The sequence below is a fragment of the Rana temporaria genome, chromosome 11 (assembly GCF_905171775.1).
Source record: "Rana temporaria chromosome 11, aRanTem1.1, whole genome shotgun sequence".
In the NCBI taxonomy this organism is placed as follows: domain Eukaryota; kingdom Metazoa; phylum Chordata; class Amphibia; order Anura; family Ranidae; genus Rana; species Rana temporaria.
In genome coordinates this window covers 120,332,503-120,357,279 of record NC_053499.1, presented here as the reverse complement: position 1 = coordinate 120,357,279, position 24,777 = coordinate 120,332,503, and the positions used below count along the sequence as shown (strand labels likewise).

The following is a 24,777-nucleotide window of genomic DNA, read 5'->3' as shown; positions in this document are numbered from 1 at the left end:
TGTAAATTAATGCACTAGCCAAAAAAGGAAAAAAGCAAACTACTCACTAGGGGAGAACCTATGGGGAAATAAAGGATGGAGAACGATCTGTCCTAGTAAATGGCCAATTGGTAGCTGAAGTTTGACATTGCATGCCATTGCTCAAAGCTGGCAGAATATTAACATGCATAAAAAAAAAAAGGGATCTACTCCAGAGAAACCCATAATCCTATCACTTTATAAAACTGGTTAGACCACTCTGTCCAGTTCTGGTCACCAGTCCCCAGAAGGGATGTGCTTGAACTGAAGGGCAACAAAATGTATTCTTGCTGGAAAAACTATGCATGAGGACATACGATAGCAATTTACAAATACCTCAATGGTGATCTCAGCAGGGGGGAGAAAAAAAAAAAAAAAAAAGGAGTCTCAACGGGTGCAAGAGGATTAAGGGAACTGAAGGACCTCAAATATGAGGAACGCCTACAAGCACCAAATGTATTCTTGCTGGCAAAACTATGCTTGAGGACATACAATAGCAATTTACAAATACCTCAATGGTGATCCCAGCAGGGGGGGGGGGGGGAGGTGCAAGAGGACATAGGCCCACAGAGATTGGAGAAGCAGTTAACCATTAACTGCCCAGGGAGATTTCACCATCAGGGCAATAAGGATGTGAAACTCCCATTCATAATGTGGCTTAAGCAGGGAGTATGAATATTTTTAGAGACTCTTGGATGCACATCTTAAAAGCAAAACAGGGATATGGGAACATAGACATGGGCACAAGTACACCTACACATTTTGAACTGGACTGACTTGTCTAAGATTTGAAATCAAGAGGCCACACTTACCAAAAGGAACCTTCTAAACTAATGCCAATAGCATGTATGAGCTTTGTGCTGTAAAAGCCGCTGAAGATCAACTTTTTAAATATTAGGCAAAAATCAAACAGGCAATTCTATGGCTGCAGTTTACTGAACAGGGATGAAAACCACAGACATGTCTTGGATGGAGCAACTTCATATTACAGCCGCCACTCAGCCAGTGAGGTTATCTCCACTGCCAATGCAAAAAGCATCAAGTCCATCAACCTTGTGGCAGGGCTACTTCTACATCATGGACTAGAGACCTTGTCACTCAAACCTCAAAATATAACACTAACCAATTGTGCCACACTGGTATCCAAGGGGGGGGGGATTTAAACTTACACCAATTTTACTAGCCTTGCCATCAGGTGTTGCTCAGAGACAAAAGCTGTCCTCAAAGAATTCTCAGAACAGGTCTGTGATAAGTCTCATCATTGACACAAGACAAGGACTGCACCCTCCACCCGGGCATGTGCTCAGTAAGCAAGGGAAAGCATGGCAGAGACTCACACCCAGCCACCAAGAAAAAGCCCAACAGTAATAAGACAAAGGGTGAAAGGCCATGAGCTTAGAAATTCTCACATGAGCCCAGTGAAACCCCCACCAGATTTTTTTTTTTAGTTAAATCATGCATTCACTTAAGCTTCCTCCCATTAGTGACCAGGGAGAAATGGAACAAACAGATTTTTTTTTTTTTTCTGAGAAGCAAACAGTTGCTCTAGTTTTGATAACCTACCACCAGTATTTTTCTCCTGGAACACAATGCTTTGTGAATGGAGGCAAAGAATGACAGTACACATGCCATGCTAAAGAAGTCTAGAATAGCCCATGAGTGGTGTGATAGTCACAGGCAGGCCCATTGTGGACAGATACACCAGCCCATTTAAATGGTCTGCTGTATTAAGATATACAGAAATAGGCTCCAAAAATGCACTGCATGAAACCAGTGCTGCACCAAAGTCACACCGCACAAACATAGGGGTAATGATGCATGAGGGAACCATTAACGGATAAGGTGCAGCATGTTCTGGGATCATGCACACATTCCTCAGCCACAGCTCCTAGGTGTCCAGCATTAGATGACTGGTTACAATAAGATCATGGGGCACATCACTGATTCAAGTTTCATAATTTCCCCTCTTCCTATCACACTGGATCCCATATCCATCCACATTGTGGAAGCTCCGCAGGTCACAGCCGATATCAGCAGGGAAATGAATGGGGAGATGTCAACCATAAAGTTCCTATGTAATTGTCAGCTACCTCCTCTGCAGCTGCCTCCACAGCAATGCCTGCATCAAAAGCCATGTATAGCGATTTTACAGGGTTAGATAGGTTAGTCTGTAGATGTGTTGGGTGAACTTTAAAGTGGCAATAAAATGCTTTAGAAAGCCAGTCACTTACCTGCTCTGTGCAGGGTAGCCCGAATCCTTTTCAGGTCTCCTGCTAGCACTCATGGTCCCTCCCTCATGGCAAGTGCTGTGGCTCAACCCCACCCCCTCTTATTGGCTACCAGATTGGCAGGGGCCATTGGCCCCTACAGCTGTCTCTGCCAACAAGGAGTCCCCAGAAAGCCAAAAGCTTGTGCCCATTGCTGGATTGTGATGTGCTCAAGTATTTGGGAGGGCCTTCTGCAGGGGATTACGTTGATGCATGAAGGTAAAAAAACTGAACCTTTAACCACTGAAGGATGAATTTACAAAAGAATCCTAAAGAGCACAGCGCTGGAAGCTGCTACATCACAGCCTAAATCAAACATCAAGCCATCGCCCAGAAGCAGACCCATCACTGTCTGGTTAAACCCCATCTCAGCAGAGCCAGTACTGTGGACCCGTCCATCAATTCCACCAACTATAAACATTTACAACTCCTCGGGCAAATTTATGCCCCGTTTTATTTTTACAGTACTAGCCCATATTTGTGTTCCCCTTCTCTGGTAGTACCAGTGAAAAATCAAATGGCTTGGTACCTCTTAGCTGAAGATTGGCCTTATCCTTAAGGACTAGGTGCATATTGTACAGCCAGGTGAATTGTATTTAATGAGCAACTCATAACCAAATCCAGCATATCACATTTATTCCATTCTGCCCCCCTTATGTCTTACCTTTTCAGTTGTCCTAGAGAGGTTTTTTGGGATCATTTGAGATTATGTTCATAGATTATAGTTATCACAATCTTAAATACCCATGTTGTACTTTGTTATTTAAGTGCCCTCTTGACTAAAATTGAGCAGTTCTCATGTAGGTTTACAAGTTTAGTTTGAGAAAATAAAATCCACACCCAATTTTATCAAAACATTTTTATTTAACTACATTGTTGTAAACAGAAGCCCATCTTGTCCAATCGATGTTAGGGGCACAGTGCCAAGGATGCACTACAAAAATCTGGAGGTTTGAGCTGATGAGTTCCAAACACCACTGTTGGGCAAGATTGGTCTCAGGCCGGAAAGGTCAAGGCAGTGCTTTTGTAATTTTATTGAAGGTCTTCACAATCCTTTAAACCTACAAAAAAATAAAAATAAAACCCATTACAAATCTTGGATGCTTAAACAGTACTTAACATTGCTTTAGAAGTCAATCCCCTCAGACTGTTCCATCAGGAACAGGTTATCCATCTTCTCCAGATGACTACACCAGTGGGTTCACCTTTTCAGGCTCTGGTGGAGATCAGATGGTCGGACATGTGAAGGTTTCATCCTTGGGGATCATTCAGATAGCAAGAGCTTTGTATCATCCTCCAAAGCTCCTAGAGCTGGATGATTCTGGCCAAAATGACAATCATTTTTTGCTTAGAATAAAGATAAAATTGTCACAACAATTGTGCAACATCTTCCATATAGAAAAAAGTGACAACTTCACTGTTGAATTCCAAAGTGTTTTTTTTCCAAAAAATTGCATTTGAAAGACAACTATGCAAACAGTGTTATTTTTTCTCTAGGGTAGGGGTGTCAAGCTCAATTTCTTTGTGGACCGCAATTTTTGAGGTCGATCATCGACCTCAAAAGGGCCAGTTGTATCTGTAAGATTAGATGTCCAGTGCAATCCCCTTACATTAGATGTCCAGAGCCAACCCACCATCAGAAGTTGAGTCCCCCACTCTCCCTTACAGTGCACTCCCCTTTGCTTATACTGCCGCTGGGAAGACAAATGCATTGCTTGAAAGCAAAACACAAGGGTCTGGAGCACTCCCGCAGATGCAGTAGGTGCGAGGGCCACATGAAATTGCTTGGAGGGCCAGATTTGGCCTGCAGGCCTTCTTGACACCTGTGCTCTAGGGTCTCTGCTAAAAAAAGTTTAGGGTTTGAATTCTTTAGCTTAAAACGTCAAGTATTAGAAAAAAGGTCTTTAAGTGGTTAAACCAACTTCCATTTACAGATAGTGTCATAATGTTTCTTTTTATCTCCAGCTATGGTGATAAACTTGGCCTGTTTATTTTGACAGTTGTGAACAGAGCACGGAACTAGGAATATTTGTCAAGATTGTGGTGGGGTAGAATTAGTTAAATTGTGCAGCTCCAACAAAATAAAAAATTCTGTATTTCATTTGAGACAAGCATGTTGCACATGGGCTACATAGCCTAGATTAAATCTTTACAGAAGTTTTAATGGCAGAAGTGTTTTATCTTGATGCATGAAGATAAAGCCTCCTGTGTTTAGGAGCCTCCCCTGCACTTAAGTGATCTTCTGTCCACGAGTCCCTTGGCCACCTGAGATTTTGGATTGGCTGACACAACAGCAGCACCATTGGCTCCCACTGTTAAGAGTTGGCCAATCAGAAGTGGGGCTGAACAGCTAAATGTTTAAATGGACACAACTGCATCATAGCTTGCTGTGGGGTCACTCAACAGGATGGAGGGGGCCAGGATTAGTGAAGGGGACCCAAGCCCTAAAGATCACTTTAAGGCTCAGTTCACATATGCAAAACGGACGAGTTTTGAATCCCATGTGAAACAGACCTGTTTGCAATGGAGCTGGTAGTTCACATATGTCCAGGACAGCTGCAGTCCATTTTTGAAGATACTGGAAGATTGGGTATGGTTGGGTTCAGGTGTGAATTAAAGTAAAAACATGCACCTGAACCAGTGAACAAAAAACTGGACTTCATTTAAAAGACTGCAACTGCAGTTGGCATGTGTGAACCTAGTTGCAAACTATTGTTAATGGTAGGGATCTCCCAAGTGTATCGTTACATTTGCACATGGTGCAATTAGGCAGAACGGTGTAAATGTATCTAGTTTTCAAGTCTTACCTTAAAACCAATGTTCCTCCAGTTGAAAGCTGAAAAACAAAGTGAAATATGTAAAGACACATGTCGTTACAAAAACCAGTCTGATTCTACAGCTTAAGGGGATCTCTTCAGTATAGCGACGATCCTTGTCACAGCCAACACAAGGCCAGCTCAGGGTATAGTGGATTATTCATCATTGTGTCCCCCCATAAGCATTAGGAATAAACTGTTGGGAGCATGTCAACATTTTTGCCCTATTCACATATTTAAGTTGCATAGCTTACATGTGTCATGTCTTCAGTTCTGGCCATCCCCATGTAGTACCAACCATCGATACCTGTTAAAAAAGATTCAGCAGGTCAGACATCTGCAACATCAAGCAACCAAGAACACAAAGCTACATTTTTAAAACCATCAGTTATAATAAGGTCTCATCAGAATTCAGACGAACGAGATTCCAAGAGATAAATCATCATCAGTTTTAAGAAAGTTCACACACTAGCTTATCTACACTCATGAGCAAAGCCTTCATACAACTACTGGCAATGCAATTGTGCCATTAACCTCCACCAGTTTATGCACTTTTATACAAGCATTTAGCTGATCCCCTTTATTTGAGGCAGTTGACCCACTGCTACACAAAAACTAACTAGGATTGTTGGCAATGCTGAAGCCCCATTCCATAAATGGGTTGCAATGATCACTGGGAAGCAGTGGTAGTTTAAGTTACAGCGGCTCTACAAAGTTGCAAATTGTCCAGATGTGCAGTATTGCAATGTCTACTTCTCAGGTTACCTAGTTCTACAATCAATTGAATTTTTACCATCACTTACCATTCATTTCCTTCAAGAGGAGATCTGCAAATCAATTTTCTGAGACCCTGCAACCAAAATATATATTTAGTTCAACTTTAAAGAAAAAAAAAAAAAACCCACATCTTTACAGTAGCTACTGCTCAGGAGTTCGAAGCGTTTCATTATTTTTCAAAGTGAGCTAGTTGACTCATCACTGCAGTGACCCCCCAACTCCACCTGACCCTCCCTCAAAACATAGAATTTTACTTACCCCACAGGATGGAGCAGTTTCATTTTCTGTGAAGAGAAAGACATCTTTAGGACAGGGAAAGGATTTCAGAGGACCTCTTTAAATAGAGAAACTCAGAATATATTTCTCAGTCACAATTAACCACTCAGTCACAGAATATCAGACTGGGGCGGTAAAATGTCATCACAAAATTCTAAACATGCAATATTTGAACCGGGAGCAAGGTTACTCAACTTACCTGTATATAAAAACCCAGTCGGTGTCGCCATTCAGAATGCCAGGGATACCTACAGGGAAATTTGACTGTCAGAAAGTACATATGTAGAGCAGTTTAGAGCCTAAATTTCAGAGCACATCCCTTAATGTGGACAATCAGAACAAACCACTCAGTCACCAAACATCAGACTGGGGCGGTATAAAAGTCATCATGATGTCAATTGTGCTCACTATCACATTTCTGATAAAATGTCTTCAATTCGCTGTGCAGCTTTAAGGATAAGCCAACTCCATAAGCTTTAAGCAATTTTTTTTATCATTTATGAGCAACTCAAAAATGCAGCTTTAGGATCAAAGTAGCAATGAAGAGAAAGACATTCTTAGGACAGGGAATGGATTTCAGGGGACCTCTTTAAATAGACAAACTCAGAATATATTTCTCAGTCACAGAATATCAGACTGGGGCGGTAAAATGTCATCACAAAATTCTAAACATGCAATATTTGAACCTGGAGCAAGGTTACTCAACTTACCTGTACATAAAACCCAGTTGGTGTCGCCATTCAGAGTGCCAGGGATACCTACAGGGAAATTTGACTGTCAGAATCTCCCAGCAAGTGTACATATGTAAAGCAGTTTATAGCCTAAATTTCAGAGCACATCCCTTAATGTGGACAATCAGAACAAACCACTCAGTCACCAAACATCAGACTGGGGCGGTATAAAAGTCATCATATAGTCAATTACAAGTCAAGTCACATTTCTGCTAAAACTATTTCAATTAGCTGTGTAGCTTCAAGGATAAGCCAACTCCATAAGCTTTCAGCATTATTTTTTATCATTTATGAGCAACTCAAAAATGCAGCTTTAGGATCAAAGTAGCAATGAGGTAAAATACGGCATTTACCTGTCTCATACCATCAAGGTCTTCTCTAGGCCACAGAGATCTGTAACACAAATGCATTGTTAAGTGTGCACATCCAAGTTTGCTATACTCTGGTACATCTGGTCTGATCAGGGCTTTGGTGACTCTCTGCCATGAGACGCATGTCGTCCATATACATAGATTTCATCCCTTCAGACCAGAAGCATTAAAAACATGCAGCAGACAGTGCTTACCTCGATTTATCCCACAGAAATCTTGTCTTCATATGTTCCACCGTGTGTAACCTGTGAACACAGGGCCATTAGCTTTGTAATAGCAGCAACAAGTTAGCATTTTAACCTACACTCCATCAGAACTCCACCATGCTAGGAATATTCTTCAAAATATTTCAGACGAACGAGACTGTTAAGTCATCATTTGGAGCAAGACTGAACATAAAAGCCTAGGGCAAGGTTTGGCAAGTTTCCATACATGTCAAATAGAATTTGCAGTGCTGAACCACGTATAATGGCCAGAGTTGAAGTATACACATTTAAACACCAATGGGGCAAAAGTAGGAGCTTCTGACAAGCATATTAAATGGACATCTATAAAAAAAAATTGGCAGACCAGCAAAAGCTGCCTTTTACATGATCCGATTCAAGAGCATGTTCCTGCTTTAGTCCCCCTAGAAATATTGGTAAAGTCTAGCTTTCTCCCAAAAACAATTTCATGGCAGAAAGCTCCTCCTGTTTGTTCACAAAGCCAGATAAGGGGGTCAGTTCACCAAGACTCAGATTTCAGGTTATGGTTTTGCCATAGTAAAGATTGAGTCCAATAAGCTTTAAAGGAATTGTAAGCCTGATTTTTTTTAATTACATGTTCAATTTATCCAATCTTAAAAATTATATTAATACAGAGCAGCTCCAATCCTCTTCACAGGTCCCCTGCTGGCACACCTGGCTCCTTTCTAAGGGGAGAACTTGTGCTCAATTCTGAGCCAGGCTGGTTACCTCCAGTTAGACTGCATGGCTCAGCCCTGCCCAGGTTTTGACCGACAGCAGCAGGAGCCAATGGCCAGTCAATGCTCAGCCAAGCCTGTGAGACAGGAGAGAAGAGCTGCTTCAGTGCACAGCATTAGACCAAGATAAGGCTAAGGTTGAGTATTTAGGGGGCTGGAAGGGAAGCTAAAAATGTTTACTCATTAATGCAGAAAATACATTAAGGTGTATGGAAAAAAAACAAAAAAAAAAACACACTACCTTTTACACACTGTCCACAACAATGAAATTGTGCTACATCAACCGAGGTAGCCCAATTTCAAAGTAGCAATTCAGTGCTACTTCAGGTGCAACTTGGAAGACATCTGAGAGACTTCATGCAGATTTCTATGCAAGTCACTCATGAACTAGCTTATAGTGTAGAAACTACTTTCAAAGATTGGTGCAAAGCCAACATTTGACTGCTTCCAATGCAGACAATAGGGTGCAACTTGTCATGCAATTTGAAACTGACAAATTGCATTGTGACCAGGGGCTTAGAACCACTTTATGGATGCAGAGGATAAAATCCTAGCCAACAGGATGACACAAGTTAGTAACTAATGAAGCACTAACTACACCATCATCCATTACATTGTGTTACACCATCCATTGACCTCAATGTAATCCAGTAATCTAATCAAAGGGTGGCATGTACCTAATAAACTGTACCGGAGGTTGGAATTAAAAAAAGGTGCCTAAAATATCAGATATGAAGCAGTGTTGTGCTAAACAAATACAACCCATTTTAATATTCAAAACTAGATTTTAGGTTCAGCTCTACTTCATAGTGACTGCAGGACTTGCTGTTCATTTCTACAAGCAAATATTGCCCTCTCAAAAAGCCTCATCGAGTCATGACACCTACCCATATGATGTAGTCTTCATCTTCACCAAACATCAAAATGAAGAGGCACCCTGAGGAGAGAGAAACTTGTTTAGTGTTGAAATTAAAAACAGAAGCCGGCCTTTCTAGTCTTTATCATCTCAGAACAAAAGTTTACATTCACTGACAAGTCAGATATATGCTTGTCTATATAGATCATCACTGATGACCACCACATTGTACCCTACATGCAAGTCTTTACTGCTCACCTGTAATGCTGTGGGGAGCCATCTTCAGATCGTAGCAACCCTGAGAATACAAGAATGAATATAGGTTACCACATCAGCAGAAAGCTGCTCAGACATGCAGTTTACATGTACATTGCCTCCTGATAATGCTCCTAGTCTACAGCAGTTCAGGAAATTAAAGTAGAACCAAAAGCAACAACTCAAGGGAGGGTTATAACCACTGTAAAGTTTTTTGCCTTTGTCCCATGTGGCAATTGCTCTTCACTTCCTGTTCCAAACTAGTGTCCCCATTGGAAGATTTTCCCCTCTATTATAAAAGTCAATGAAAACCAAATTTTGGGTTGTTCCCAGCAAGGATTGTAAACAAAAGAAAGGTTGAATAGGGGCACAAGACAGCAATAAACTGATAGGTGTTCCAATCAATCCCCCTCTACACAAAACTGAAAATTGGTTAATAGTTACAATCTAAAGTTTATAGCATTCCAAAGGTAAAGTTCTAAATAACTGCATTAGAGCCAACAGCATGCAAGGTCCCTATGACATGTTTATGGACTAGAGAAAATCTGCAGAGATGCCTTCCAACATGAATAGTGAGCCTATACCCACCTCCTATAGGAGAAAGATCAAGACTCATCTCTTTTGATACCAAAGGAGACAGGAACAAGAAGCGCCCAGAGGCGATTAAGTTCGCATGTGTTGCGCTATATAAGTTTTCATTCATTCATTCTATGCAGTTACATTTGTAGATGGGCTGTATAAGCTGGTTTCATGGCAGATTGACCAGCCAGATACACTGCCAACTAGATTGTGGAAGGTATACCAAGCCCACGTTCACACAAGTGCAACGTGTTATGGGACAGTTTTTCAAATCACATGGCAGGTTGCACCCCATTGCCAACTATACGTAAATTTAAGGTGGCATGTTGGCCACACATGCCCATGGATAACATGCAAACTCCATGCAGATATTGTGGTTCGAATTCAAACCAGCAAACTTTTACTGCTAGGTGAAAGTGCCAACCACTACACTACTGCCATACTGAATTGGCTTGATATCAAAGCCACTTTGGTGTGAACCAGGGACCTCCTAAACCAGGAGTTTCCAAACTGGCCTTGGGCTAGATGTGGCCCTTGAGACTATTCCCCACACTGATACAAGGCACCATTTCTTCAATACCAACAATGGGGCACTATACATCCCACTGACACCAAGCAGGGCCCTATTCTTCCCATTGACACCAATTATGAGGCACAATTCTTTGCCCTGATACCAACAACTATTCTTCGCACTGACACCAATAAGGGGACCCTATTCCTGCCAGTGATGGGGCCATTCCCCCCCCCCCCAATACAAACAATGGGGTATATTCCTCCCACCAATATCAATGAAAGGGCATTATTTACCCACATTGACACCTGGGCATTTTCTACTCACTCCGGCCCTCAAAGTCTGAAGGACAGTAAACTGGCCCTTTGCTCAGAAAGTTTGGAGACCCCTGTCCTAAACCAATGCCAACAGCATGCCTCAAATTGTGCTGTAAATGCTGATCAACTTTTCAATTAGGCCAAATCAAACAGGCAATTCTATGGCTGCAGTTTACTGAACAGGGATGAAACCCCACAGACATGTCTTGGATGGAGCGACTTCATATTACAGACACCACTCAGCCAGTGAGGTTATATCTCCACTGCCAATACAGAGAGAGAGAGTTCAAGTCCATCATCCTTGTGGCAGGGCTACTTGTACATTGACTAGAGACCTTGTCCACTTAAAACGTCAAAATAGAACACTTACCATTTCTGTGACACATGGCTGGCACCTACAAGAAAAAAAAAAAAAAAGAAAAACTTTAGTATACATTAAAAAATATATATATTTTACTAGCCTTGCCATCAGGTGTTGCTCAGAGACAAAAGCTGTCCTCAAAGAATTCTCAGAACAGGTCTGTGATAAGTCTCATCATTGACACAAGACAAGGACTGCACCCTCCACCCAGCCATGTGCTCAGTCAGCAAGGGAAAGCATGGCACTCACCCAACGCCCACCCAGTAAGACAAAGGGCGACAGCTTAGAGTTTATAAATCCCCACTAGACCAGATTTTTATTTAAAATCAGGAATTCAATTTAGCTTCCTCCCATTAGTGTACAGGGAAAATTAAGGGGATGTAAAGGTTTGTTTTTATTTTCTAAATAGGTTCCTAAAGCTAGTGCATTGTTGGTTCACTTATTTTTTCCTAAGATTTCCCTTCTGTTTTCCCCCCTGTCTGAATTTCTCCTCAGTAAGCTTGCCCCCATCATCTGGCTGGGGGTCAGTCAGAACAGCTTACTGAGGAATAGGAAGTGAAATTCAGGAACACGAAACCAGAGGAAAAAAGTGTAAGTGAAACAATGCACTAGCTTAAAAAGGAACTTATTTAGAAAAAAAAAAACCAACCTTTACAACCCCTTTAAGACAATTTAACAGAAGCTTAAAGCGGGGGTTGACCCAAAAAAAATTTAACATTAGATTCAGCCGAGTTGCCAGAATGACAATCGGCTGTTTTTTTTATTTCATCCCCGTACATACCGCATTTTCACCACCGCTTCTGGGTATGTCTTCTGCGGGACTGAGCGTTCCTAATTGATTGACAGGCTTCCGACCGTCGCATACAGCGCGTCACGAGTTGCGGAAAGAAGCCGGACTGCGAGTCGGCTCTTTACGGCGCCTGCGCACCGACGTTCGGCTTCTTTTGGCAACTAGTGACATGCAGTATGCGACGGTCGGAAGCCTGTCAATCAATTAGGAACGCCCAGTCCCTCAGAAGACATACACGGAAGCAGCGGTGAAAATACAGTATGTACGGGGATAAATAAAAAACTCAGCTGAATCTGTTAAAATATTTTTTTTGGGTGAACCCCCGCTTTAAGACAAAGGGGATTGCTTCTCAGAACATTTTTAGTTCTCGTTTTGATAACCCCCACCATTTTTATCCTAGAATGCAATGCTTTGTGAATGGAGGAGGTGCAGAATGACAACCCCTCCAATCTGCAGATCACATTATGAAGACTACTAGTCTAGTGAACAGCCAGCCCATAAGAGGTGGTGGGATAGTCACAGGCTAGGTTCACATGTTAACATGCAGGCCATCACAGGTACATGAGCGCATTCATTTAAATGGTCTGCTATACCAAGAAAAAAAAAATCTGCGCCTCAAAAAATAAAAACCCACAGTGCTGCAGCACCATACAGAGTCACAGCACAAACAGGGGTGATGCATGGGGGTGCCATTAAGAATTGGCTAAAAGCCCCATTGTGTATACATTCCCTCAGTCACTGCTCCTAGGAGGGCCCCAGCATTACTGAGAGAACACGAGGCACATTACTACAGGTAATACCACTGATGCTGCATGCCCTTCTACATCAGCCTCCCCTGGAGCCATCTTGCAGCACTGCTCGCCCCCTCATGCAGAAAGACTAGAAAGCTTCATATCAGGAGTGGAGCCCTAGCAGGCAGAGACGGTCCCCAGCCCGCCACGTGTGAGGCCTCGACAAGCCCAAGCACTCAGACTTACCTTCACAGCAAGAAGGTCAAACGAAATGGCCGATTGCAGGCTGGGCGGAGGCTTAAATAGCAGAACGCATGGCCTTCTGGGAATGATCCTGCGCACGCGCACATGGTATCTGTTCCTGTACCGGATATCCGGCTCTTTTTTTTTTTAAAGGCGTGTACGCTGCTGCGCTGTTTGCTCGGGTTATGTGATAAGTAGGAAGTGTACTTTATTGCAAAGAGAAATGAACAACGAATTTATCTGCCGAGCTAAACATGGCAGGACATTTATTTATTGCTCGTAAATGCAGACAGCTGTACTTGTACAAAAAAAAAAAAACACTGAAATTGCTTTCCGAATTACACCCGGATCGCATGCAGATGTGGTTTATATGGAGCCAAAATGCACTGAAATCGCACCAGAGTAGCACAGGACCCTTTTCCTAAATCGGTTCATGCTGAGTCGCATTGATATGAGCTGGCACTATTACTATAATGTGATTTCCCTTGTGCAACTCAAATCACATCTGAAACTGCACTGGTGAACTTTTGCTACATGTGTTCTGCAAAAAAAATCAATTGTTCTCTATGGCCCGGATTCTCAGAGGACTTACGACGGCGCAGCGCCATGTACGCCGTCGTAAATCCTAATCCGAGCCGTTGTATCTATACGTCTGATTCTTAGAATCAGTTACGCATAGATATCCATTAGATCCGACAGGCGTAAGTCTCTTACGCCGTCGGATCTAAACTGCATTTTTTTTTTTTGACCGCTAGGTGTCGCTTCCGCAAATTAATGCAAATTAGCTAGATACGCAAATTCCCGAACGTACGCGCGGCCGACGCAGTAAAGTTACAACGTTTACGTTAGGCTTTTCCCGGCGTATAGTTGCCCCTGCTATATGAGGCGCAGCCAATGTTAAGTATGGCCGTCGTTCCCGCGTCGAAATTTGAAAAGTTACGTCGTTTGCGTAAGTCGTCCGTGAATGGGGCTGGACGTCATTTACGTTCGCGTCTAAACCAATGACGTCCTTGCGGCGTACTTTGGAGCAATGCACACTGGGAAATTCCACGGACGGCGCATGCGCCGTTCCGCAAAAACGTCAATCACGTCGGGTCACAGTAGTTTAGCATAAAACACGCCCCCCCCCCCCTTCCACATTTGAATTTGGCGGGCTTACGCCGGCCGATTTACGCTACGCCGCCGCAACTTACGGAGCAAGTGCTTTGAGAATACAGCACTTGCCCGTGTAAGTTGCGGCGGCGTAACGTAAATCGGATACGTAATGCCGCCGCAGAGATACGCCCATTGTACAAGAATCTGGGCTTATGTGTCCTGATGACAACACTGGGATCACACGCTGATTTTTTTTTACGCAGTTTTCTGCATGAGAAAAAAAAATGCTATGACATCACCATTGGTGTGAATACGGCGCATAACCGACGTGCATGAAAACTGATGTCTCTGCAAGTGAAATCTGCACGTTTTTTTCCATCAGTTTTAATGTACGTATGATGTGAACGAGCCCTGAAGGCTGGGATCACACTGCTTGCACCCCAAAGTCGTGCAATTTCGCATTGCGACTTTACAATTCCTTTTCCTTCTACACGGATTTCCTTTTTCCATTACTTCTGTGTTTTCCTATGGTGTTGTATGCAGCTTTGCAGTCACCCTGGCTAGGTGGACATTGTGCTTTGGAAGGAGATTTTGAGCTACAGGGATAGGCACAAGAACACAGCAGACAATGGACTGGAAGTGGAGTATACGGTTAAAAAAAAAAAAACCTTCTGAAGTCGCATTATGTCGCAACCAAAGTCGTTTTGATAAGACAAAGATACCATTTTACCATTGCAGTCTATGGCATTCAAGTCACACCAAAGACACTGACAATTAGTTTAGGAACTTTGCAATAGCACCACTGTATTAAAAACAATGGGCTGCATTTAGATCAGTAAAAAAATAAAGTCTGAATTCATAGACATGAATCGCTCTGTGCTGCTGCACTCGCTGCAGTACAGCAGCACAGAGCGATTCATGTCTATGGGCTCTTGCACCTGGACACAAAAAATACACCCTATTAGACATTCAGGGCCAGATTCACAGAGAATTCTGTTATGCAGCGGCGGCGTAACGTATTCCCTTTACGTTACACCGCCGCAAGTTTACAGCGTAAGTGCCTGATTCACAAAGCACTTACCTGGAAACTTGCGGCGGTGTAACGTAAATCCGCTCGGCGCAAGCCCGCCTAATTCAAATGGGGCGGGCACCATTTAAATTAGGCGCGTTCCCGCGCCGAACGTACTGCGCATGCTCCGTCGACCTGACGTGCATTGCGCTTAATGACGTCGCAAGGACGTCATTGGTTTCGACGTTAACGTAAATGGCATCCAGCGCCATTCACGGACGACTTACGCAAACGACGTGAGTTTTCAAATTTCGCTGCGGGAACGACGGCCATACGTAACATTGGCTAGTCCACCTAGAGGGCAGCCTTAGTTTTACGTGGCGTGTCTCAACTGAAACAACGTAAAGTTAGAGCAACGGGTAAAGCGTACGTTCGTGAATCGCTGTAACTAGTCATTTGCATATTCTACGCCGACCGCAATGGAATCGCCACCTAGCGGCCGGCCTAGAATTGCATCCTAAGATCCAACGGTGTAAGTCAATTACACCTGTCGGATCTTAGGGCTATCTATGCGTAACTGATTCTATGAATCAGCCGCATAGATACGACAAGCGTATCTCAGAGATACAACGGCGTATCAGGAGATACGCCGTCGTATCTCTTCTGTGAATCTGGCCCTCAGACTTTTAGCTGGATTCAGAGACGCCGCCGCAACTTTAAGGCGGCGTAGCGTATCATATTTACGCTACGCCGCCTTAAGTCAGAGAGGCAAGTACTGTATTCACAAAGTACTTGCCTCCTAACTTACAGCGGCGTAGCGTAAATGGGGTCGGCGTAAGCGCGCCTAATTCAAATTAGGATGAGGGGGCGTATTTTATGTTAATGGAGGGTGACCTGACGTGATTGACGTTTTTTACGAACGGCGCATGCGCCGTCCGTGTACATATACCAGTGTGCATTGCGCCAAAGTACGCCGCAAGGATGTATTGGTTTTGACGTGAACGTAAAGTACGTCCAGCCCTATTCACGGACGACTTACGCAAACAACGTAAAATTTTCAAATTTCGATGTGGGAACGACGGCCATACTTAACATTGACTAGTCCAGCTATTTGATGGAATAACTTTACGCCTGAAAACACCTTACGTAAACGGCGTATCTTTACTGTGACGGGCGCACGTACGTTCGTGAATAGGCTTATCTAGTCATTTACATATTCTACGCCAAACTCAACGGACGCGCCACCTAGCGGCCAGCCTAAATATTGCACCCTAAGATACGACGGCGCAGGCTGTCGTATCTTATCTAGGTTTTAGTGTATCTCTGTTTGAGAATACACTTAAACTTAGGACGGCGCAGATTCCGAGTTAGGTCGGTGTATCTACTCTGAATCCAGCTATTTTTTTTTTTTTTTACTGATCTAAATGCAGTCCATTGTTTTGAATGGGCCATAAACTTGCACTGTGTATAGATATTAAAAACAAAAGAAAATCTGCGTCGCAGGGCAACATTTTACATGCAAAGGTCACCCCTTTCCCAAAATACAGCTAGAAGAATTTTTACACATATATGCACATACAGTGCCTTGAAAAAGTATTCATACCCCTTGACATTTTCCACATTTTGTCGTGTTACAACCAAAAACGTAAATGTATTTTATGTGAGAGACCAACACAAAGTGGCAAATTATTGTGAAGTGGAAGGAAAATGATAAATGGTTTTCAATTTTTTATACAAATAAATATCTGAAAAGTGTGGGGTACATTTGTATTCAGCCCCCCTGAATCAATACTTTGTACAACCGACCATCTTTCGGTGCAATTACAACTGCAAGTTTTTTTGGGGATGTCTCTACCAGCTTTGCACATCTAGAGAGGGACATTTTTGCCCATTCCTCTTTGCAAAATAGCTCAAGCTCTGTCAGATTGGATGGAGAGTGTCCGTGAACAGCAATTTTAACATCTTGCCACAGATTATCAATTGGGTTTAGGTCTGGACTTTGACTGGGCCATTCTAACACATGAAGATGCTTTCATCTAAACCAGGGATCCTCAAACTATGGCCCTCCAGCTGTTGCGGAACTACACATCCCATGAGTCATTGTAACACACTGACATTCACAGACATGACTAGGCATGATGGGAATTGTAGTTACCGAACAACTGGAGGACCATAGTTTGAAGACCCATGATCTAAACCATTCCATTGTAGCTCTGGCTGTATGTTTAGAGTCGTTGTCCTGCTGGAAGGTGAACCTCCGCCCCTGTCTCAAGTCTTTTGCAAACTCTCTTCTAAGATTGTCCTGTATTTGGCTCCATCCATCTTCCGATCAACTCTGACCAGCTTCCCTGTCCCTGCAGAAGAAAAGCTTTCCTACACCCTACAACATGATGCTGCCACCACCATGTTTCACAGTGGGGATAGTGTGGTCAGGGTGAGCAGTGTTAGGTTTCTTCCACACATAGGGGTTTATTTACGAAAGGCAAATCCACTTTGCACTACAAATGCAAAGTGCACTTGAAATTGCACGTGGAAGTGCAGTCGCTGTAGATCTATGGGGTAGATCTGAAACGAGGGCAAGCTCTGCTGATTTTATCATCCAATCATGTGCGAGCTAAAATGCTGTTTTTTATTTTCTTTGCATGTCTCCCTCAGATCTACAGAGACTGCACTTTGCACTTGTCGTTTGCACGTGTAGTGCAAAGTGGATTTGCCTTTCGTAAATAACCCCCATAGTGTTTTTCTTTTAGGTAAAAAATGTAAATTATGGTCTCATCATAAAGGCCAGGTTTGTGGAGTGCACGACTAATAATTGTCCTGTGGACAGATTCTCCCACCTGAGCTGTGGATCTCTGCAGCTCCTCCAGAGTTAAAATGGGCCTCTTGGCTGCTTCTCTGATTAATGCTTTCCCTGCCCGGCCTGTCAGTTTAGGTGGGCGGCCTTGTCGTGGTAGGTTTGCGGTCGTGCCATATACGCTTTCCATTTTCCGATAATGAATTGAACTCTGTGAGATGTTCAAATCTGGGATCTTTTTTTTATAAACCTAACCCTGCTTTAAACTTCTTTACAACTTTATCCCGGACCTGTCTGGTGTGTTCCTTGGCCTTTGTGATGCTGTTTGTTCACTATGGTTCTCTAACAAACCTCTGAGGGCTTCACAGAACAGCTGCATTTATACTGAGATTAAATTACACACAGGTGGACTCTGTTAACTAATTCGATGACTTCTGAAGGCAATTGGTTCCATTTGATTTTAGTTAGAGGTATCAAGAGTAAAGGGGGCTGAATACAAATGCACGCCAGACTTTTCACATATTTATTTGTAAACATTTTTGAAAACTATTTATTATTTTCCTTCCACTTTACAATTATGTGCCACTTTGTGTTGGTTTATCCCATAAAATCCCAATAAAATACATTTACGTTTTTGGTTGTAACAAAATGTGGAAAATTTCAAAGGGGGAAGAATACTTTTTCAAGGCACTGTACTGTATACGCATGTACTATACAGACCATCCTCGCATTTTTATGCAGGAATTGTCTGCCAGGAATATCTGAGAAGCTTGCAATGTGGGAGGGGGGGGGGAGGACATGGGGTGACACTGTGGGGGGAGCACACGGGGGGACACTGTGGGGGAGAGCACACAGGGGGACACTGTGGGGGGGGAGCAAACTGGGGAAGCTAGAAGCACAATGAGGGACACTGGTGGGGAGAACACAGGGGGACACTGTGGGGGGAGAACACAGGGGGGCACTGTAGGGGGTGGGAACACAGGGGGACACTGTGGGAGGGGAGAGCACATGGGGGGACACTGTGGGGGGGAGAGCACACTGGGGGACGCACACAGGGGAATGCTGTGGAGGGGAAGCACACAGGGGGACACTGTGGGGGGGAGGGGGAGCACAACGAGGGACACTGGGGGGGGGGGGGAGAAACACACAGGGTAAACCTGTAGGGGGGGAGAACACAGGGGGACACTATGGGGGAGAGCACAATGGGGGACACTGGGGGGGGGAGAGCACACAGGGGGACACTGTAGGGGGGAAGAACACAGGGGGAGCACACAGGAGGACACTACACTGTGGGGGGAGAGCACACAGGGGGACACTGTGGGGGGGAGCAGACAGGGTGACACTGGGATGGGAGGGCACCATTTGGGACACTGGGGGGGAGAGCACACAGGGGTACTGGGGGGCACACTGTGGGGGGGAGAGCACATAGGGGGACACTGGGAGGAGAACACGGGGGGCACTGGAGGAAGAGGACACTGTGGGGGGGAGCACACAGATTGACACTGTGGGGGGAGCACACAGGGGGAGTACACAGGGGGAAAGCACACAGGGGGACACTGTGGGGGGGAAGCACACAGGGGGACACTGGAGGGGAGCACACTGGGGGCGGGAGAGCACACAGGGGGACCCTGTAGGGGGTAGAGCACATGGGGGGACACTGTGGGGGGGAAAACACACATGGGGACACTGGGAGAGCACACAGGGGGATGCTGTGGGGGGGAAGCACACAGGGGGACACTGTGGGGGGAGGGGGAGCACAACGAGGGACACTGGGGGGGAGAACACAGGGGGATACTGTGGGGGGAGAGCACAATGGGGGACACTGGGGGGGGGGGGAGCAGCAGACAGGGTGACACTGGTATGGGAGGGCACCATTTGGGACACTGGGGGGGGAGCACACAGAGGGGTACTGGGAGGCACTGTGGGGTGGAGAGAACATAGGGGGACACTGGGAGGAGAACACAGGGGGCACTGGAGGAAGAGGACACTGTGGGGGGGGATCACACAGAGTGACACTATGGGGGAAGCACACGGGGGGAAGCACACAGGGGGACACTGTGGGGGGGAAGCACACATGGGGACACGGGGGGGAGCACACAGGGGGGCACTGGGGGTGGGGACACTGGGGGAGGGAGAGCACATAGGGGACACTGTGGGGGGGAGAGCACATAGGGGGACACAGGGGGGGAGCACACAGGGTGACACTGGGGAGAAGCACACTGGGGGGGAAGCACACAGGGGGACACTGGAGGGGAGCACACAGAGGACACTGGAAGGAAGCACAAAGGGGGACACTGGGGGGGGGGGGGAAGCACACAGTGGGACACTGAGGGGGGGGTACACAGGGGAACACTAGGGGGGAGCACACAGCGGGACACTGGGGGAGGGAAAGCCCACACCATGGGGGTGGGGGAACCAGGAGAGTATCATGGGCCTTCCTGCGGTTATGTTGGTCCGGGTCCGATACATCTGTACCCGCCCCCCCTCCCTCTGGCGATGGCCCTGGTTTCTCTATACTACAGTAAAAAAAGTTTCACTCACCCGATGCCTGTAATAATACCGCTATGGTGCACTGCTCCCTGCCGGGCCCTCCTCTCTTCTCGTCCATCCCAGTTGATGTCACGGCGTATACAGTACAAGCATTTGCAGTGGACGGGAGGGAAGGAGGGGCCGATGGGGAGCAGCGTGCCATTTGCAGTATTATTAATGTTATTATTACACAATAATTATTATTATTCAAGTGGTCCGCCCCTGATCCCACCACCATTGTGTTTAGCTGGTTAGTGGGCATAGAGGAGGAGGGAGGGAGGGAGTGGGCTGTCATTTATCACTGTGTATAAGCCCACATTTGTGACTCTATAGTCACATGGGCTGCTCAGATGTTCTAGGGGGGAAATGCTCAGCATAGAAACTCACTGAAAACTGAGCATGTGCAGAGTTGCTACCACAGCTGCAAAATCCCTAGCTGAATTGGGGACATGAACAGAAGGTGGAGATAGAGAGCAGCAGGATCAACCAGGTTTTCATGTAATACAGCATTTATTAATAGTTTTTTAGGATGTGGGTTTAATGACACTTTAATGTTTGATTCGATTCACATAACCACAGCCTCCGCCTGGTTCTGGGCATTGGTGAGCACGTCTTCAGACAAGGTGTTACTCCCCGCTGCATGGACCCTGCCCACATACCCATGTGTAAGGATAAGCAGCCCTGTTTCAGGCTTGAAAGGTTAGTTGTGGAAAATGTTTGTTCATGCAAACATGTGTAATTGAGTTTGCTTTACTAAAATGTTTGTGTGTACAGGAGCATGTTGTTTCCTAACAAGAAAATCCTATGTCCATCGAATTTACTATGCATGCGTCTGTGTGCACAGATTGCAACGTATATATGCAGAATTTGGTTTGCTATGGAATAGCAATTTTGTTTAATGGGTTTTGGGTCTATATAATTATTGTTGGCGTAGCACTACCCCCGCAGGAGCTGCTGGTTTAGATTTTGGGCGGCACGTTACCTCTATTCTCGCTGTCCAGGGTGAAAGGAGAGTCTGAAGAATTTCAATGTCCACACACTACGGGCTATATTCTGGCTAAATGTAGGCGGGCGGCGCGTAAGCCATTTACACTCCGCCGCCCCAACCTACAGGAGCAAGTGCTGTATTCCCCAAACACTTGCTCCGTAGTTTGGGGCGGCGGAGTGTAAATGGCCCGGCGTAGCCACGCGTATCTCCAAGGGGGTGGCTTCTATTTAAATTAAGCGCGCCCCCGATTTTAACGAACTGCGCATGCGACGGGCTTAAAATAGCCCAGTGCGCATGCTCCAGTTCTCGGCGTAAAACGTCAATGACGCCGACGTGTGCGTCATTGACGTAAAGTCGTATTCAAGAACGACTTAGGGAAACGACGTAGCTGATGGAAAAACACGACGCGGACCCGACACCATACTTAACATGGCCTACGTGGGACTTGCGTAAACTTACCCCTCATATAGCAGGGGTAAGTTTACGCTTACGCAAACGACGTTAGCGACGGTTACGCGACGCGAATTCGTTCGGGAATCGGCGTATCAGGCTCATTTGCATAAACAAATGAGACCTGAACGTAAACGCCATCTAGCGGCGGGCGGAGTAATTACATTTAAGATCCGACAGTGTAAGTGACTTACACATGGCGGATCTTAAGTGTATCTATGCGAAAATGATTCTAAGAATCAGTCGCATAGATACACGGGCCAAAAAAGAGAGATACGATGGAGTATCCTGAGATACTCCATCGTATCCTTACTCAGAATATGGCCCTACGTACCTATTTTCTCTTTGGGTTTATTTTGAAGAACTTTAGTAGAAAAGAAGGGTGAGGGGTGGAAGGGTAGGTAGGTTCAGGTGCACAGTCACAAAGTAAGGAAACACTCCTGTTTCCAGCAAACAGTTCACGTCGCCACTCTAGCCAGAGTGGGTATTGGTCACCCGGATAGGTCCCTCTCACTGGCCTAGCAGCCGGAATGATACACGAAAATAAAGTACAGTCTCTGCCACAGACCTTCCTTTCTCGGTGAGATATTTTGGTCTGGAATCCTCTGCCACAGAATTCAGCACCCAAATCTCTTTAGCTTTTTCTCACTAGAACCTTTAGACCCGACAGGCTACACTGTTATACGAACATATTCGCCAGCACAACGCGGATCGTACAAAACGTCCAAAAAGTTTAATGCAGTGAAAACATCACAAGGATTGCAACATTTTCGAGGCCTTGCCTGACGAAGAGGTCCTGCGCGGCCTCGAAACGTTGCAATCCTTGTGATGTTTTCACTGCATTAAACTTTTTGTACGATCCGCGGTGTGTTGGCGAATATGTTCGTATGATTGCTGTTCCAGTTCCCAGCTGGTGATCGCTTCAGCACCCATTTTTGCACTTATTGGCCGTTTTTCCAGGAAGGTGTGCGATTGGAATATTGACTAAGGCTACACTGTCAGGCCTCTCAATGTACGGTGCATCCTTGGATGAAGTTTCCAGGCCTTCTCCTAAGTCACCAGCCTCTTGCATGGTCCTTACTAGGATAGGTCCTCCCCTGGTCTCCTTCATCAAGTGGCTTCCTCCTGCAGGACGGACAGCACAGGATCACCTCTGCAGTATGGGCCCCAGCCGGACAACTGGGCCCACCAGACGAAGCTGCAGCCCCGGGCCAACGTGGTCCCGAAACTAGGATTCACAACACGCACCCCTAGACAGGCGGGAACGGACCCCACACCAATGGCATCTGATCCTTAAAGCGGTGTTTCACCCTGCAGAACAACTTTTTAGCATAAAATTCGGCATAGTAGCGCGAGCTACAGTATGCCTGTCTTAATTTTTTTATCCCCGTACTCACTGTTATATCGTACATAGAAGATTCCAACTGCCCGCGGGGAATGGGCATTCCTTTCAAGAGGGAGGGTGATTGACGGCCGGCTCTGGCACGTCACGCTCCCCGAAGACAGCCAGAGTAGGTCTCGGCTCTTCACGGCGCCTGCGCAGGCGCCGTGAAGAGCCAAGCCTATTTCGGCTATTTCCGGAGAAGCGTGACGCGCCAGAGCCGGCCGTCAATCACCTTCCGTCTGGATTGGAACGCCCATTCCCCGCGGGCAGTCGGAATCTTCGATGTACGATATAACAGTGAGTACGGGGATAAAAAAATTAAGACAGGCATACTGTAGCTCGTGCTACTATGCCGAATTTTATGCTAGAAGAAAAAAAATTTTTTTTTATTTTTTATAGGGTGAACCCCCGCTTTAAGTACCCCCTCCCCAGCATGCACAGCGGGGTAACCACTCCCACTAATTTGTTGCTGAGGGGGCCACTCAATATACCATGACCTGACTGCTGCCACCCTTGGGGTGGACACATGCCGCAATGCTTTACTTCATGGCTGCTGCTGGAATTATATCCCCCATTGCAATTGTGACCCATTCAAGTGCAAGGGGCCCTATTGCAACTGCCCCACAACAGCACACAATGCACACATTTGCAGCTCAGTAGCATGGAATTTAGTGGAATAAAACAGGAGGCGACATCACTCTCCTCACCACCTTTAAACCTTTCACTCTGCACAAGAGGGCAAGTGTGACCGGTCTTTATTACAGGAGGTTTGTGCCCACAGGCAAAGTTTCAAATTGGATTACGGCACAGACCTGGAAGAAATACACAAAGCAACCCAAGATTCCAAAAATAAAGCCTAGTACACACTAATAGTTTTTTTTCAATCAACCCAGTGGATGGAACGAAAAAAAAAACTGACAGCCCCTGTCATAGGTGTGCGCAGCCTATTGCATTAGGGTGTGCACCCCAAAACTCAAACACACGTGTCTTTCTCTGCAGCCAAAGCTGCACGACCAGGACAAGGGGTGGGCAGGGGGATGACTGACCTGTGCGCAATGGTTTATTGCAGGGATGGGGGCGCCCTGTGCCAGATTCTTTTGTTACAAGGCTGACAGGAGTAGAGACAGCGACATCACTGCTAACCCTAATCCTAAGGGGGGGGGGGGTGAAATTTGGTATCTTTGCCCTGGATGACCTTGTCCCGTCACTGTGCATGGGACAGTGAATGAATGGGAAGTGCTCTGTGCTGAGTGGCTTCCTGTTCATTCACAAACCAAAGCATAGTTAACACAGTTTACTATGCTACAGTAATGAATGAACACAGTGGGCCAGATTCACAGAATAGATACGACGGCGTATCTCCTGATACACCGTCGTATCTCTTGTCGTATCTATGCGGCTGATTCATAGAATCAGTTCCGCATAGATAGCCCTAAGATCCGACAGGTGTAATTGACTTACACCGTCGGATCTTAGGATGCAGTACCTCGGCCACCGCTGGGTGGAGTTCTCATCGTTTTCCAGCGTCGGGTATGCAAATTAGCAGTTACGGCGATCCACGAAGGTTTTCGCGTTCGTTACGTCGGCGCAAGTCTTTTTTTCCCGTCGCAAAGTTAAGTGTGCTATTAACATAATGTAAAATTACTCCACCATGTTAAAGTATGGCCG

General features: G+C 45.4%; 8 non-coding genes across 8 annotated transcripts; all 8 read right to left on the bottom strand.

The window, feature by feature from the left end:
- Nucleotides 1-3,422: 3,422 nt before the first annotated feature.
- LOC120918112 lies at nucleotides 3,423-3,548 on the bottom strand. The gene has a single exon (XR_005744321.1). It is a non-coding gene; the product is annotated as a small nucleolar RNA SNORD22 (small nucleolar RNA).
- A 1,932-nt stretch (nucleotides 3,549-5,480) lies between these two features.
- LOC120918070 lies at nucleotides 5,481-5,551 on the bottom strand. The gene has a single exon (XR_005744282.1). It is a non-coding gene; the product is annotated as a small nucleolar RNA SNORD30 (small nucleolar RNA).
- A 470-nt stretch (nucleotides 5,552-6,021) lies between these two features.
- On the bottom strand, nucleotides 6,022-6,085 carry LOC120918058. Its single transcript, XR_005744271.1, has one exon. It is a non-coding gene; the product is annotated as a small nucleolar RNA SNORD29 (small nucleolar RNA).
- A 155-nt stretch (nucleotides 6,086-6,240) lies between these two features.
- Nucleotides 6,241-6,308, bottom strand: LOC120918101. The gene has a single exon (XR_005744311.1). It is a non-coding gene; the product is annotated as a small nucleolar RNA SNORD31 (small nucleolar RNA).
- Nucleotides 6,309-6,482: 174 nt separating this feature from the next.
- On the bottom strand, nucleotides 6,483-6,550 carry LOC120918080. Its single transcript, XR_005744291.1, has one exon. It is a non-coding gene; the product is annotated as a small nucleolar RNA SNORD31 (small nucleolar RNA).
- A 201-nt stretch (nucleotides 6,551-6,751) lies between these two features.
- LOC120918085 lies at nucleotides 6,752-6,821 on the bottom strand. The gene has a single exon (XR_005744296.1). It is a non-coding gene; the product is annotated as a small nucleolar RNA SNORD31 (small nucleolar RNA).
- Nucleotides 6,822-7,005: 184 nt separating this feature from the next.
- On the bottom strand, nucleotides 7,006-7,074 carry LOC120918082. Its single transcript, XR_005744293.1, has one exon. It is a non-coding gene; the product is annotated as a small nucleolar RNA SNORD31 (small nucleolar RNA).
- A 3,895-nt stretch (nucleotides 7,075-10,969) lies between these two features.
- On the bottom strand, nucleotides 10,970-11,042 carry LOC120918067. The gene has a single exon (XR_005744280.1). It is a non-coding gene; the product is annotated as a small nucleolar RNA SNORD26 (small nucleolar RNA).
- Between the last annotated feature and the right edge of the window lie 13,735 nt (nucleotides 11,043-24,777).